The sequence below is a fragment of the Protopterus annectens genome, chromosome 14.part0 (assembly GCF_019279795.1).
Source record: "Protopterus annectens isolate FY-2018-M chromosome 14.part0, PAN1.0, whole genome shotgun sequence".
Taxonomy (NCBI): domain Eukaryota; kingdom Metazoa; phylum Chordata; order Ceratodontiformes; family Protopteridae; genus Protopterus; species Protopterus annectens.
Window position 1 is genome coordinate 108,050,576 of NC_056748.1, and position 18,548 is coordinate 108,069,123.

Genomic DNA, 18,548 nt, shown 5'->3' on the forward strand with positions numbered 1-18,548 from the left:
TTTATTCCAAATAGTATTCTCAAAAATCTGTACCTTCCAAATGGTGTACTGAATGTCGTTAGGAATGAAGATTTTCGATGAAGCAAAATCTGTCAAAAATGAACTCTTTGCATCTAAGACAGAAAAAAACAGTGGCATTTGGCATGAGGGCAGCAACTTCCTCAACTGTACACATTGGATGATGAGGCTGTTTTAGTGCTTTGTTCAAATCTCACATATTCTAATGTCATCTGAGCTTTTCTTATGAGCTACTACCATGGAAGATACCCATTCAGTTGGTTCTTCTACTGAACAAATTACTCCTAACTGCACCATTCTGTCTAGCTTGGCATTGGCTCTGCTTTGCATAGCTACTGGAACTTTCTGTGCTGGTCTGATAATGGGGCTTACCTCATGGTCTAACTTCATGGAGTACACAACTGGGAGTTTGCCTAGTTTGACTTCAAAAATATCAGCATAGTCAGAAAAAAAATAGTTTGTGTAAAATTTGAGCTGTTTCATTTAAGCTTACATGGTGATCTCCCTTATTAAATGAAAGCAGTCCCATTTTCAAACTGTCTCTGAGACCTAATAATGACTACAAGTATCTCTTGACTACATAAAATTGCAAGTCATAGCTGTTCCCACAGGGTAACATGAAAGCACCATTGAGCCTCCAGTCTGAATTTTTTCACCACCATAAGTAACAAGCTTCGCCCATTTTGCCAGATAAAGTTGTTCTCTAGCTTTTATTCTAACAAACGTTTCTGCTGATATAACATTGCACTTTGAATCAGTATCTACTTTGAGATCTATGTGTCTCCCATTAATCTGAACAGTACAAAATACTTTGGTCTTTGCCAATAAATATGCTGCATTGATTGCTTCACCAAGCCCAGACACACCATCAGCATAAAAAGTGGGGTTGCAGCTTTCTAATTGATCAACTTTGCCTCTTTGAATTCTCTTTTTTAATAAAAGAATGAGTCTTGTTTGATTTACAAAGCCTTTTGAAATGACTCCATTTCTTACATTTGTGGCACTGCTGACCAAAAGCTAAGCACTTTTCTTTTTTGGGTTCATAATTACCACCACAATTAGCGACAGTTGACTATGAGGCTAGGTGGGGGCACATTCCTTGATTTTACTGAGTCACCACTGTGCTTTGCTGTGTGCACCCTAGGCCTTACTGAAGCTGCTTTGGGTTTTGCTGGAGCAGCCCCTCCCTTAAGCCTGCATTTTTTAACCTCGTGCTGCATACTATCAATATTATCACTGGAAAAAGTTAAAAGTATGTCCTTCTCATTTGTAAGCATATTTGTGTGCTTTTCTGCAAGCTCATATATCTGACAAATCTCAATGGCCTTGTTCAATGTTAAATCACTGCATTGAAGCAAAATCTTTCTCCTGCATTATCTTTAATACCACACACAAGCCTATCTTTTATCAGTTCATCTCTCAGATCACCAGATCTGCACGTTTTCGCCTTATTTCTCAAGTCAGTTATATAGACTACAAATGTTTCACCAGGCTTTTGATCTCCAGTATAAAATAAGTGCCATTCCATTGTAATATTCATTTGGGGGTTGCACATTTCTCTAAATGCATGTTTTAAACACTCAGGGTCTTCCTGTGTTTCAGCTGGTACCACAATATGGTGGTTCCCCCCTTCCCTGCATACATAGCAGGAGCATGCACAAATGAACAGTCTCTTTCAATGGCTTCTGAACCAACTAGATTAAGAAGAATAAATGCCTTTGTATGTGCATCTTTCGCAGAAAAAGCAGCCTGTATGAAAATATTGTAGTGTAGCTCAAACACTCTCCAATTTTTTGCAATACTGTTATCAAACACAAGTGAACTGGGTCTGTGAAAGCCTTCTACCATGCCAACAAATTACTTTGAAATACAGTGCAAACTTGATCCTTGTAATTATGTATGAAGATGCACACATACCAGGTACTTGTAGTGATATTCAAATGCACAAAATCTCTTTCAAATGACTGTACTTTGTGAAATAACTGTACTGTAACACTACACAGACTTGCCAACACTTTGCACACTTCAGATACTTTGAAAAGCTTTAGTTTATGTGAAATAGTAGTACATAGCAAAAAATACAGTCCATTTTATGTGGTTCAGATATTGTTTCAAATGTTTTTGTAATTATTTTGAATATTTTTAACAATATGCCACAGCTTCAGACATTTCATTTAATTAGAAATTCTTTTTTGAGCATTTTGAATGTTTTATTTTATATTTGTTGCATAAAAAAATCATTTAAGTGAGTTTTACTACCTTGAATTCATTTAAGACCCATTTGTGAGTTGTTTGAACTTTAGATAATCCACTCATGTATATTCCTCCTTTTCTAACTGTGTGCCTCACGGTTTTGACTTTGGATCTCATTCTGACACCATTTTGCTTATCTTGTATATCTAAATAAGAAGATGAGTCTTGGGTGTTCATTTAACTAGCTTATTACACACAAACACTTCAGGACGGATAAATGGAACATTAAACTTAAATGACTTAACTAGCCGACTCTCTGGTACACTCATACATGCTTTCACTCTGGCTGCTTACTCAAAATGGCACTCTTGCTTGTACTTGCTCAGTATTTATATTCATGTTCCCACTGATTTGAATGCTTCTTAAAGGTAGGTACATCACACACTCTATGGAAACTAAGGTTAAGGAGGTATGTTGGGATTTGCAGGGTTTTCGTATTATTAGGAAATACTTCAGATACGTTATAGGTTGATAAGGTTCATAGGACAATACTACTCTATTGGTCCAGAGGTCCTTATAAGCCTAGTCAATAATTTCACATATGTTCCCCCAAAATCAGCACCTGTTTTTCCTGTCCAGCAGGGATACAGGTGGGATCCCAGGGTCATATTTTCTGTTTTCCATCCAGTTATCCAGGTTCCTCTTAAAGAGTGCTAGTGAGGTACTTTGCTTGACATGGAGAGGAAGTTTATTCCACAGATGGGGGAGTTGTTGAGACACAAATCTATTTTGCAAACATGTTCTAATAATTTCACAGACCTTGCATGTGGGTTGTGTGAGTGGAGTTTGACTTATGTATATGCAGCAACTCCATCATGGCTGAGTATGATACGTCCTTGTATGCCAGGCACAGGTCACCTCTGAGCACTCAGTATGAGACTGAGAAGAGGAACAGGGCTTTTAGCCTATCTGTATAAGAAGGGTCTATAATATATGCTCAAAGAGACTTTTCTTCAAACATATAATCATTGACACCTAAAGAGCGAACACTCTAAAGCACGAACGGCCACATCCGCAAACTTTTTCCTTGGGAAAAAATTCATGGGGCTGGTCACAAAAAACACAAACTTCAAAACTCTAATTAAGTGGGGGGCTGTTCCCCCCACCCCCCTAACTAAATATACCAACTCTGAGATTGCTGTACGTTGGAGATAAGGGCAATTCCCGATAACGGCCAACTTAATTTTTTCCCGAGGAAAAAATTAGAAGACATGGCCGTTTGTGTCATTGATTATATGTTCGAAGAAAAGTCTCTTTGAGCATATAATATAGATCTGTATGGGATAGGTGTTTGAAACCCTGGATTTTCCTCATTAGGAACCTCTGTGGTCTCTCCAACTGCTGCATATGATTACAAGGTACATGCCGAAGGGGACATTGTACTCAGTAATGGGTCTGATAAGGGAGGAGTACAGGGATGTTATGACCTCCTAATTCCTGGATGAAATACCCTTAATTATGAGGTGGGCCATGTAGAAAGCCTTCTGTACAACAGAGGTAACATGGTGGTCAAAAGTCAGGTTGTTATCAACCTGGGTGCCCAAATCCTTCACAACTGAGTGCATGCTTAGTATGTTGTTATTAATGTGATAATTAGTAGGGACACCATTTTCCCCAAAGAGGATAATGATGAATTTCTTGGCATTCAGTTTGAGGCCATGCTTCTGGCACCAGTCATTAGTTTGGTTAAGGCCCTCTTGTAGGATGTTCATATCACTAGGAGAATTTATGGCAGTGTCCAGCTTGCAGTCATCTGCAAACTTGGTCAGCCACAGAACACTGGTATTGGCTTGCACCTCAGAAAAGTATATCCCAAACAGTACAAGCCCCAAGACTGATCCCTGGGGTACACCACTTGTTACGGGTCTACTACTAGAGATGGCTTCCCCTATTTTGACTGAGTTCTATCAGTGAGCCATTTAGCTACCCATCTGGTAACATATGTGTTGATGCCCAGCTACAAGGGTTTATCTATTATCCCCGAGTGGGGAATAATGTTGAAGGCTTTGGCTAGATCAAGGTAGTCAGTGTGCACTGTCTTGCCTTCATCCATGGCTTTGGTGACTGTTTTGAAGAAGGTGAACAAGTTTAACAGGCATGATCTCCCTTTGACAAAACCAAACTGTGTGAGATCAAGCATTTGGAGGTTGCCAATCTCCTTGTTTATAAGGCCCATGATGATGTGTTCCATGGTCTTGCAGATTGGCCTAGTTAGGCTGATGGGCATATAATTGCCTGGGTCAGTGGATGCTCCACCTTTGGACAGAGGGATAACAGTGGATGTCCTCCATTCTGCTGGGATGAAGTTGGTGCATAGGCTTTGGTTGAATAGGGTGCCTAGTGCTGCTGAGAGCTCTTGCCTAAGTTCATGTAGGACACAGCCAGGGATGTTGTCAGGTCCCATGGAGGCTGTATTTTTTGCCTTTGAGAGGGCATTAATAACCTGCTGATGAGGGGTGGAGGGGCATGAGCTGGGGATGTCCTGATTTACTGATGTGGGGGCAGGGGGGGTGAAGTTTTCACTGTACTTGTCAGCCAGCAAGTTGGCTATATCTGTAGCATTTGTGTATGTGGTATTCTTGACCATCAATTCAGAGCAGATTTGGAAATTACCTTTGAGATTGCTGGTGTATGCAAAGAAGGCCTTGTGATTGTCCTTAGTGGATGTGGCCAATATGGACTCAAAATTAGCCGTAAAGGATTTCACCAGTGACCTTATTTGCTTGTTCAGACAAAGGAGAGATTGCTTCCAATGTGCACCTGCTCCTTTTTCCTTCTTGGTCCTGGACAGCAATTGTTTCCTTTTATAATAGAGTATGTTTATTGCTGCTGTCCACCAGACAGGTTTACTCTTCCTTGACGAAGATGATTTGGTCCTGTCAGGTATTGCTGAGTCCATGCAGCTATATAGGTGCTCATATAGTTTTTTGGTGTAGGCTTGGACATTAATGCTTGATTCAGCTGAAGGGATGGTAGCTGTGAAGCTTATACCTGCTCTCAGGAGGTTGTAGTCAGCTTTGGAAAAGTTTTTTTTTGTTTGACCCTGGCAAGGGGGGGGGTGTAATGGGAGATGGTGACTTTGAACGTGATTGCTTTATGGTTGGATCTTATCAAGGAGGATGACACTGCAGGAGTGCTACAATGGCTACACATGTTGGTTAGTACCAGGTCCAGGATATTTTCACCTCTTATAGGGGTGTGGACCAGCTGATCCAATGCATTGGCATTGATGAAGTTGAGGAATCTCTGGGCATTCGTGTTTGTGCTAGAATAGGTCTTCCACTCTATGGTTAGGTAGTTAAAGTTGCCTAGGATCAGGGTAGTGGGTTGCATCTTGATGAATTAAAGTAAGTCCAGATAAGTGGAGTGGGCCTCCTGAGTCATGGTTGGGGGTCTGTAGCTAGCTATGATTTGAATAGGTGTTTTGTCAACAGTTAACTGCACCTGGAGTGTTTCCTGTGCATCATACTGTTTGATCAGCCTGGAGGTTTCTACGTCTTTGATAAATATTAAAACTCCACCTCCTTTAGCTTTGTAGCCCTCTGTTTGAGGTCTGAAAGTATGGTAGGACAAGTTACCTGCAAGAAAGAACTATGCTTCACATGAATGGAAAGCCTCTTCCAGAGTAGGGGTAGTCTCTGACGTATACCTGTCCCTCCAACATGTCCTATTGATGTTGCAGACAGACAAGATTTAGGTCCTTAGGGCAGTTGTGTCTAATGCCATTTGTTTTGAAGTCATGCAAGGTCCACAAGGGCTATATAAGACAATGCTCCAAAGGCCAGTCATAGCGCTCCTCTCAGAAGTGTTTAGGAGACCAAGTACAGGCAGTAAGCTTTGATGCAGCCTGCATATGACATGTCATCTACAACATGTATTTTGTGTGAGGAACCTGTGTAGATACTAATATTGTTGCATGTGCCTGGTCAGGAACATACTGAAGAGGGGATTCTACTCAGTGACTGGTGTAATGAGGGACATGTACACTGGAACAATGACATTATTGGACCAAGATGCCATACCCTTGAGGGTCGTCTCTTGGGAATATATTATCACTGCTATAATCTTTAAGGGTGAAAATATATTATTATGCATTTTTGACATTGAGAGTTAGGTAGTCACCCTGCTGTCAGTTATTAGTCTGAGTCAGGCCTTCTTGGAGGATGTTTAGGTCTTTGGGGGATTCATGATTGTGTGTAGCTTGCAATCATCTGTGAATTTGGTCAGCCAGAGGATTTGTGGGTGGACTCCACTACTGAGGGGCCTTTTTGTGGAGGTAAACTCACATATTCTGACTTTTTTTGTCTTGACTGTGAGACAGCTAGTTGTCCAGTGGGTGACATACCCCAGAATTTAATAAAATCTATGTAGGCACCATGTAGAGCCTATATGGAATGTATCTGTGTACACAACCACAGTTCCCCCTTGGCAGCACACCATGCATATTAATCATTATGAGCTGCTGAGGAAGGGCATAGGAGCAGGGACATTGAATCAGTGTAGGTAGATGTGTAGAGGCTACCGATGGTTGTGGATGCCTGGTCTGATGTTATTAACAGGGTGAGGCTCCCTGTAATGCTCCCCACCACTGTTGAAATGCTGTGAATTGTGTTACATGTGTAATATTTCAGTTTTATGTTTGTTTTGTTTTATTTATTTATTTTTTTCTGCATGTTTACACTGTGTGGTGCTGAGCTCAGCAATGACAAGCTATGCTCACATATAGAAAGCTGACACTTGCCTCACATCTAAAAATAATAACCGTATGTAATTAATTATCCTAATTAATTTCAGGTATTTTTTTTTTAGAATTGCCATTTGTGCAGCATGGTGTGCTGCACAGCCAAGTGGTGTTTATACATATATAGCCAACACCTGCCAGATATCTGAAAATAGAAACTGGGTGTAATTACTTATTTATTTTTAGGTCTGTTAAAGCATATTTGCATGGCACAGCATGGTGCTTAGCAGCACTAACAGGTAGCCGACTAGTATATGTGAAGGTATACATGTTTTCATAATATTCAAGTAGCTAAATGGGTAGAGTTTCAGCCTTATGGGTAGTAGGTCCTGGGTTCAAGTCCATAGCACCCAGAACATTTATGTAATTTAATTTACTATATTTGTTTAATTTACTAAAATATTGTAAAATATGGCAGTGCTACATGGTGCTAAGTACTGCTCAACCATGCTACGCATGGCTTAAATGTGCTAATGGTTACTACACTTTGTGCAGTGCTACGTTTCACTAAAACCATGGTTATGCAAGGTTTTGCACTGCTTAGCTCTGCTTAGCTGGTTTGTGTGCTGCTAAGCAATGAAGTGCTTTTTGAATGTTGCTCAATGATGTGTAAGAGGAGGAAATAGTTTACATTAAGCACAATAGGCAGGAATTCTGCACCATTTTTTGGAGTTTAATCAACTGTTGGGATGGCAGGTGGTGCTGGTGAAGGTGTGCACTTTCAGACACAGAGATGAGGTGTTTAGGAGTCCAGGGTCTTTATTGGATTCCTGGTAAAGAACCATAAACCTAGTGTGCTGCAGGGTGATTTCCAGGGCTCAGAGTGTAAGGCAGAGGCCTGGGGCCGGTTGGACAGGGAACTCACCAGTGCTACTGTTATCCCTCGTACTGGTGAACAGTGTCATCATCATTACGATGACCTGAAAAGGAGAATGAGGGAAACCCTGGACAACTGGATCAAAGAGGCAAGAGATGGGAATTCCCCATAAATATGTAAGTATGTTTTCCACTGTCTTACCAAAATGCAAGTTGAATGTCTGCAAAACTGGTATGCATACTGGTGTGCTTCTGTCCCAACAGCTGCAGCTGAGAGGACTCGCAATGTCGGTTCCCATGCCAGGTGCCAGAATAGGTTGCACAGTGAGTGTTGTAAGTACAGATTTATTATGCTAATTGTAATGCAATAAGCCAGAACAAGTAAAGCATTTACTGCAATAAAGTATAAACAAGAAAGATGGCAGTTCAATAAATGGGAAAGTAGAACTGTAGTTCAACAAATGGGCAATTAGATCTGTAGTGCAATACATGAGCAATAACAACTGTAGTTCAATAAACAATAAACAATACCAATAACAGTAAACAAAATGGTGTACAGCAGGATTGTGTTGTCATAACCGTTGCAGTAGAGCTGTATGCATTGCATGTCTATGGTAAGGTTGCTACAGTCAAGTGTAGCACTGTAATAGCTGTAAAATGCTAAATTAATGGCCTACAAACTGTATTGCTTAATTCATAGTATGGTCCAAGGCTGTCTCCAGGCAAATATTGGTCACATAATGCCTCTGTTCCTCGTACTTTGTGTAATACATGTATATGGGTGAGGTAGCCCACTCTATAGGCAGATATTGTGTGTGGACTTCACAGAAATTTATCAGCAAATACCAGTAAAGTGTTAACCATCATTTCTGATTCCAAAATAAATCTGTTTTAATATATGCAGTATGGTTGTATTCCATGCACGTGTGTTCTACTTTCATTGCAATCAATTATAACACTGTAATAGTTCTAGAATGCAAAAAGAATGTCCTGTAACATGTATGGTTAAACCTATAGCATGGGTCAAGGTTGTCTTCAGGCCATTACCACTCACATAATGCTCTTATTTTCTCCCACCTCAGGAACAAAAGTTATATGGGTGAGGTAGCCCATGTTATAGGTTCATAGATTAGTACTAAGCTAACTGCCCTTGTGAGCCATTTTAAGCCTAGCCAATTATCCCTTGTGAGACTCAAACCCTGAACCTTGAGTTTGTAAGACAAACACCTTAACCATTAGGCCACCTTATGAGCAGATATTGTATGTGGACTTCACAGGAATTTAAAAGCAATACCAATAAAGTGTTAACCAGCATTGTTGATTCTAAAACAACTCTGTTTTAATATATGCAGTATGGCTGTAATCCATGCACATGTGTTCTACTGTCACTGCAGTCAATTGTAACACTGCAATTGTTCTAGAATGCAAAAATAATGTCATATAACATGTATGGTTAAACCCATAGTATGGTTCAAGGTTGTCTCCAATGTAAACCACCAATGACCAGCAAAAAACAATAGTGAACACGCAGTAATGAAGAAATAATGATTATTTATTTATAAGTCCTTCAAATCCAGACCAGTTTATTTATTGTAAACTTTATTGTATTCATTGATAAAGGCTGAATAGCCGAAACTGGTCTGGATTTGAAGGAATTATAAATAAATAATCATTATTTCTTCATTACTGCGTGTTCACTATCGTTTTTTGCTGGTCGTTGGTGGTTTACATTGTTGGCTTGACCCTGCATGCCATCCTTGCGGAGCGTATGGTTGTTTGTCAAGGTTGTCTCCAACCCATTATCCATCACATAATGCTCTCATTTTCTCTCACCCCAGGAACAAATGGATATGAGTGAGGTAGCCCATGTTATGAGCAGATATTGTATGTGGACTTCACAGAATTTCATAGCAGTACCAATAAAGTGCTAACCAGCATTGTTGATTCCTAAATACATCTGTCTTTTTCTAGTATGTCTGTATTCCTTGCATGTATGTACTAAGTTGCTTCAGTCAATTATTACATTATTTGCAGAAGCCCCCTGCAGTTATAGCTAGTGGGTTCTATTCCCATGCCTGCCAACTAAGGTGTGATGGCTGTCTAGTTTATGTAGTGTACACAAATATACCTCTCAAGTGTCATGATTTCTCATACTGTCATTAAAGCTGTGTAATCCATCTGTCACAGGATTACCAGAGAAACGACTACCTGGAATGCAATGTATTATCACATCCACTTACAGAACACCTTGGTAGTTATAGAAGTTCACATTATGTGAAATTATTCTGTGTAGTTGTGTACCTGCATTTGTTATTGCTTGGCCCATACTGACCCATGCTAACAGCTTGAAAGGTACGTACATGCTACATCAGCTATAGGAGAATTGTAGTCACTGTACCCAAAACTGACACTACACACTTGTATAGTATATATATTATCAGTGTTTTCTGGGATATAATCTGCAATGTCACTACTGGAATGATTTTATCTCTCTCCACCCCTTATCTTTAATTATTTATTATTGTTATTTATTGTGATTTAATATTAACATATTTTGTTAAATTAACTATATTTTGAAAAATGTGGTTTATCATTGTTATGTGTTATTATGACTCAATATTAACATATTTTGATAAACTGTTTTGTTGGCATTATGATTAATTTCTTACTGGCATGCTGTTACCATACTGACTGTTATGTTATTTAATGTTGTGTTATACATAATATACAGTAATATGCATTTGGATTAATTAAAAAGATGTTCCATTCTGCTAATACTAACAATGGTTTGGTTATTATTAACCATAACTTATTGCTATACCTCATTTACCACAGGACATCAACGTAGGCCAATTCCGGCTGATCCACCTACCTTGCCTCAACTGGCCATGGCACCGGGTCCCAGCACATCTGGGACTCAGACTGGTGGTGCCCCCTCTGCTGCCACTACACTACCTGTGGCATTGGGTAGTACTGCCTCACAGGATTGGGCCAGGACCCCCTCTGGAAGTTGTGGCAGAGGGGGAATTATCACCTGGGATGAGCTGCCAGTCTTGGTGAGCAGGATACTCTACCGTGGGTTTGACCACTGCCTGTGCTGGATTGAGGGCATGCTGGCCAACCTGGTGGGACAGGCTCACCCCAGTGCCTGTCCTCCACCACTGCCATCCTCGGGGCAGTGATGGAGCAGTGCCGACAGTCCACTGGGTGGGGATATAAGTCATGCTGCTGCCTTGTGGAAACACATAGAACTTGGATTCCACAACACCCTCCCTATCCAAGGTGTTCACCCCCTCTCATGTGTTACATACCACCCCAGTCTTCTGTCTTGTCTGTCTGCAAATGCATCAACACCTACCCAACTTACCTCCCCCACATGCACCTATATCCCTTTCCCAACATTCCATTCACCCCTTAAAAAAATGGGCACCAGTCTCAAATAAAAAAGATATTGTACCATACATAGCTCTCCATTTCACCCATGTGTCCACTGGACACATGTAATTTGGTCCAATTGGCTTGACAAAGCAGTTATGTTGTCCTCACCCCTCCGTCTGGGGTGAGAGTTCAAATTCATGTACAAATTCTGTCAAAGAGCACAGTTGTTGCTGTACAAGAAAAGGATAGCTATGGTTCTTTCCTACACCCTTCCTGCACATCCCTACCTGCCTTCCACTCTGTTTTTCCCCCTGCTTGCTCCCCATTTCACCCGTTCTTATCTCTCCATTTTCCTTTTCTTTATATTTTTTTTAGTGCAATGCTCAGCGGCGCACCCACTCATGCTGCTCCTCTAAGTTCAGGTAAATAGAACTACACTGATTATATGTGTCTTTAAAATGCAACACACACTTACAAAATCCTGTCCCATGCTTCGAACTCAGCACCATTGCACCTGTACACCACTGCATTAAACTGCCATGCCATGCAACTCTTACTTAAGACAAGTGTTTTAATAAAACATAACAGTTGCCAGTTACAGTTATTAGGCATGTTTCAGTGGAGCTGCATGTCTCACTGTGCTGCACAAACTTGAATAAACAGTAATGGAAAAAATGGTGGTGTACCTTGTACTCTGGTGCAACAGTACAACACTAGAAAGCCAACGACATAATAATGGATGTAAGTGATGGCTGTGATAGCAGGTAAATGTGCCCTGTTATCAGAAACATGTAGAAAATACCTGCTAAGGCATTAATGGCAAAATACATGTTCAACTGGGACTCTGGTGCAGAAATACATCCATATACAGCCATGCTCATACTGATGGATGTAGAAAATGATTGTCACAGTCTGTATGTGTACACATATATCATGCAAATACACCTGCTGTAGCAGTGACTCAGTAGCTCAGTCTGTTAAATGCCTTAGAAGCACTGCATTTTGCCACACACTGTCCTGGGTTCAAATTCAGAGGTTTGTAGCACTGAATTTACAGTATTATGAAGCAAGCAATTAATGACACACAATGCATTTCAAATGAAATGACTGCTTTTAACTGATGGAAGTCACAGGCCTTCAGGTAGGAGCACACTTCACATATCCGTATAGCAAAAGTATATGTGCATAAATTGTCACTTCATGCAGTAATATGCATTCACAGAGAATGTCAACTCAGATACTGTGAATGAGAGCTACTAAGAGAGTACACCACACAATCATTTCAGAGTCACTGTGCAGATTACCACAGCTGCACAACTAACATACACATTTGAAGTCCCTGCTTGTAACACGGACTGCCCTCATACCTCATACATGCTGCAAATTACTACCTGACTGTAATACATGGCCTGGCAGCTGCCCAATGGTGGACATAATTATATATATATATATCTATATATATATATATATATATATATATATATATATATATATATATATATATATATATATATATATATATATATATATGTGTGTGTGTGTGTGTGTGTGTGTATACATATGTATATATATATATATATATATATATATATATATATATGTGTGTGTGTGTGTGTGTGTGTGTGTGTGTGTGTGTCTGGCTCTGTCTCTACAACAGGGCTGACACAGCTCACCCAGTTACTCCTACATCTTGTTGTCCTCCGAGGTGTTCACATTCTGTGCCTATGTATATTACCTGCAGCAGCAGCTACAGCCTGTAGCACACACATCTCTATATAAAGGTGTCTGCTGCAGACCTACTCTCTGTGATGATGTACCGCAGTAATGTCCATCACAACATTTTGGAAAGGGGCTATAATCAATATAATGGCTTTATATATTCTACAGCAGTTGCATGTCATTGGTGGATGATAGTGCAAAGCAGCTGTGTTGGCTGCAATAAGCATTTCAACACAAAGATTGGTTTTGAAGCAATCATCTGCTGATGAGAAGTATGTTTAAAAGGAAGGCAGCTGGCTATGGGTAACCATTCTGTATGACACTTTTCTCACACAGAGCACACCTTTGTGACAACTATACTATCACCACATATAGAGAGAGGACTACTGCACTCCATCAGTTATGTAAAGTTTTTTGAGTACAACAGAATGCAAACGGGTGAATAGACTTACAGGGAATAGGAATTACAGCATTAAGCCTGTCTTAGACCTGTGATAATGACATGTCCTTGATCTCCTGCTTTCTTACACCTACACAGGAAATAAAAAACATCAAGGGTGCATTGTCTTTTGTCATTGTGGCACACTGGCCTTGTTGGACTGTCCCTTTATAGTAGTTGTAATAGCACACTGCTATTTGTGTGGCATTGTTCATATGACATATTATCAAGGGATTGCCCATAAGGGACACACCACAGTAGACTCGAGTTTTGGGTGTATGATAATACAGCAGTATCTGTCATGGCACACATGGGAATACCTGACTATTGCTACTATCTCAGTTTATTTCACACACTTAGTTTGTTTGCACACTGTGGAGTATGACATGTGTGAGCAAGCAGTGGATAGTGCCAGACATTTTGGACTTGCTGTATCTTTACATAGTGTACCTTCATGTATGTTTTCATGTAATGTGTTCCCTTTTTGTTGTCTTTCAGGAATCATGTACCCTAGATGCCATGCGCCCTTCTCAGATCTGGAGAATGAAATTATACTGGAAGGACTAAGGCCACATCATCAAATTCTACTGTCTGGGGGAAGGCAAAAAAGGGAACAGCAGTCTGAATTGTAGGCAGACCTTGTCCATGATGTGAATAGCACAGACAATCAGGGCTGGACATATGAGCAGGTTTGACACCATGCAATGGACATGATACATGCTGCATGATGAAGGGCAGCAGATGTAGCTAGGGATCATGCCATCACTGGTGGAGTACCTGCAGTGGAACAACTACACTCAGCCACAGAGGAATTCCTGGCAAGCGTAGGCACAAATGACAACTCCCAGGCATCCATCACACCATACATCATGGAGGTGGGTGCCACAGTTTCAACAGCAGAGGACTGTGCAGGTAAGCTTACTGTGACCAGCATTGTAGTACTGTAGCAATCAGTGTGTCAGGCTGTACATACTTTTGTGTGGCTGTCAGGTCTTTGTTCTTTGAGTTGGTGAAGGGTTTGATCTCAGTTATACTCTCATACTCAGAATGTGACCAATAGAACAAGTAACACAGTAGCTATTGTAAATGTGAGATATATGGACATATTCCCTTGTTGTGCTGCAACATGTGCTGGTACTTTGAAGGGGTAATCACAGGAGTGTAGCTGAACAAAAAGACACGTTGGCAGTTACAGTTAAAAGCAGATAAGGTTCCTGGTTTAAATGAGGCAATGAATCTAACATATCTTTAAAAAAACAAAAGACTGAAGGCAAATAAATTAGGTATTGAAACATGTATTTCTATATATTTGTTGATAACTGAACTGGGTTTTTATGTGTGTTCTATCAAGTATAGTTTCATATTGATTAATTAAATGGTACATATAATTAAAGGTACATATTATCGGTCAAGTTTCACTTGATTTACTTCAAGTGACTGTTATAAACGTCTTGAGTTGAATTTGTATTTTGTTCTAAGGAAGTCTTTTGTGGACAAAAGCGGAGAAGAAAATTGTTTGACCACTAATCCAGTTGTGGGTGTTCATTATTATGAACCTTGGTGGATTTAATTGTACACAGTAGTGCAGGTATTAATGTACTGCCGTTTTCTTATCACAGGTGACCAGATGGGTTGGTGTTTTTCCCTTACACAACCTGATGTCAGTGTCTCTTTGGACTCTGATGCTGATGGTGGCTACACTGAGGCACAGGTGTGGTTGTTGGGGGCTGAATCTCTCCCAGAGGTAGACATCCCTCTTCTGCCCCCATTGTCACTGCACACAGTCAGTATGACCACACATAGACAATCCCTGGAGGCCACAGTTATTGGACAGTCAGAGGGTGGGGACATTGAATAGGAAAGTGTGGCAACTATGGATCCAGTGAGTGCAGACACTGGCTATAGCCAGACAACTTGTCATGTCCCGCACAGGTGGAGTGACAGGGGTGCTTGTAGGAGACATGATGTCCATCCACAACTTTTTGCAGGTGTCACATTATGGATCACTCAGCACATGTTTTGGGCCATCATGGAGGCATAGGCATATTCCAAATGGAACACCAGACGCATGCTTAGGGTTATGGATCCATCACATTGGGGACACCCTGGACCAGTTCACTGATGCACTGAACAGAAGGTGGGCTGAGACAGTGCCTGTCTTGGACCATGCATTGTCTGTGCTTGAATGTCTGGTTGGAATTGAGCTTCAGACCCATGGACATAGGTCAGCAGCCCCATCTGCTGATAGTCCACATGGCCATGCAGAATCACACTCCCGTAGTTGCAGTACATCCAGCACTATAGATGGGAGTGTGCAGTCCACACCATAGCATGACAGGCCATTGGCTCATGGTCCTGGGTGGTCCCAAGGGGGGCATGGTCCCAGCAGACAGCAGTAGTACTGATTCTGACCTTGGGCATGGAGGTACCAGTGCAACTCCTAGCAAAGGCAGTTCCCGTGTTCAGGGCTATAGACAGTGAACTGTTAACTCTACCATGTACAGTCCAAGCTGTCCAACATACACACATGTAGGGCTAGCACTGAACTTGACTGTGTACATGGACACACTCACACTCCACTGTCAAATGCAGGTCAATAACAGAAACACACGGCACTTTTCCATAGTCCATCTTACATGCTCTTCTTCCTGACTCACACACATGCTGTCAACCATTTGGGCCAGCCTAAGCCTCCTGCACCCCTACACAACACCCTGTGCAAGTGATGATACCTGTGCCACATCCCTGTCATCCTCTCCATTGATGCAGGGAAACAAAGCTATGTGTCTGATGCACAGGGAGACTATATTAGTTAACATGTACTTGTGTAATGCAGTGTTGGTTTGTCATGCCACTTGTAGTGGTTACTGACAGATACTGTATGCTGGCATTTGTCATGAGCACACCACATACTTTTCTGTACCTTATATTGTATGATGTTGTATTGGTTGCATAGTTACACAATGACAGGTATGTCACGGGCCTGTTTATGTTTCTGTTTCAGGAGTCTGTTGGGATAACCTATGGATACACAGCAGCAATAAAGCAGAACAGTATGGCATGTCAGCACAGCAGAAATATGTTTTCAGCAAGGTACAGCACTATAAGGGCATGGCTGCATAGGTTCATATGTGTATAACAGGCTAACACAGGTAATGGCGGCATTCAGCGTACTCATGCATCCATAATCTGTGATAAGGTCTGCTATCCTTGGTAAGTGTCACCAGTGTTTTGGGAACTAACATATCTACAAGTTGTGGTGATGAACATGACAAGCCTACATATATCCTGTGTCCAGTACCAACAGTTGCCCAACACCAGTTATGATTGTGGTGTTCTGCATCCCAATGTGAAATCTGCACATGATGTATGTCACAGCAGATGTGTGCTTTACATGCATGGGGGGGTCCGGTTTCATGTAGGGTGTACTGTTTGTGTTACATACCTCTATCTCCAGCATGTACTATGCATATCAGACTGATATTGTTGGTGTGTAGAACAAGTGGGACATGTTTTACTCCTGTCATGGATACATGGGAGGTACACAGTGGCATCTGACACCTCCCTGTATGGAGCCATACACATCCCCTTCAAAGCATTTAGCAGACAGGCTACACATGTATGGTCATGACTCAGACCCCATAGCACATGTTATCTACACTGTATATTGGTGTACCATGGAACCTGTGCGATATGCCTGTGTAGTCACATGGCAAGGGTGCCAATGCTCACAATGATAGGTGTGATGACTGCTACATTTATATTCAGTATTACAGTGACAGTTTGAGATTTATATGCAAACCTGTTGGTATATCTTGTACAACTGTGAATGGCTCCCCACATCTTACCAAGCAGTGTAGGTCAAAGGCTACATTACTCTCGGTGTCCATACCATCATGTGTAATGGCTTAACTGTGTGTTGTGTGTGGACACTACAGTATTTTGCAGGGTGTAGATAATGTCCCACAGGATAGTATTGTGCAGTCATTGGCAGTTTGTGTTTGTCCATGGCTCAGACAACAACTGACTGTCCGAGGCCATCCTGGACAACTGTTGGTTCTGTGTGGGATTCTGTGATGGCTACTAATATACATTCACCTGCTGATGTACTCAGTCAAAGGTCACTGACAGTGGCTCTGACTGCAGAGAGAGAATAGCTAGAAGGGGTACACCAATAATGGAGGCTGATGAACTCCACTGGTGACTGGCATCATTGCAGTGTAAGTCTCTTAATGCTATGTTCCCAAAGTATGACTCTCAGACACTTGCCTATCCACCTGCTGACATAACAATCTGTACATGACATACACAGTTTCCAGCATGGCCTGCTGGCCTAATATTCTCATACACCTTGTCATGCCATGGTTGGTGGAGTGAGACTGATGTCCTACATTCATTGCATAGTGTAACAGTCAATGGGCTCTGCTGGTCACAGTCTGTAGGCATGATCTGTCCTTGTGCAAAAGTAACAGTGCTTGGTGCAGTGTCAGTATGTGCACAACAGTGTTGGTGCTCATATCCATACTAACTCCAATCATGACATGTCAGGTGACAAGACTCAGAGATCTGGAGACACTGCTTGGCACTACATGCTAATTGTCCTCTGTGAAAATAAGTATTGCAGTTACTTCCAGCATGTTCAAAAAGTTAGTCATGCAAGGTGTCTGTACAGAGCACAGACATACATGTTTGGAAGTGTAATATGTACAGACTGTGCTGTTTATTCATGATGTGGCTCACTTGCCCAAAAAATGGTCTAGGTCCTTACCTACCATGCCTTGGATCAGTGCCGTGACATCATCACACAGAGAACCAACGCATTGCATCATGTGTCTACCAATATGGGTGACCCCTACAGCACTCCCAATGAGATGTCCTCCCTAGTGAGATCTGGCTACAGATCAGTCTCCTAAGAACAACCAGCACATACCCCCCATTCCAGACAATACAGACATATATGTGAAGAAAGCCATGTATTACCTCCTATAGGATGGTTGACATAGCATGACTGCACCTCCCCCCTTCAGATGAGAGAGGCACATATGCAGAGCTGTACACCCATGCATTATGTCAGCAGCATTACAACTGCATGAACTCAGCCATATGGGATAGGTGGTACACAGGCTCACCATGGCTCAACAAACCTGACTGATGGACATCTGCCATTAGCAGGCTGTACAATGA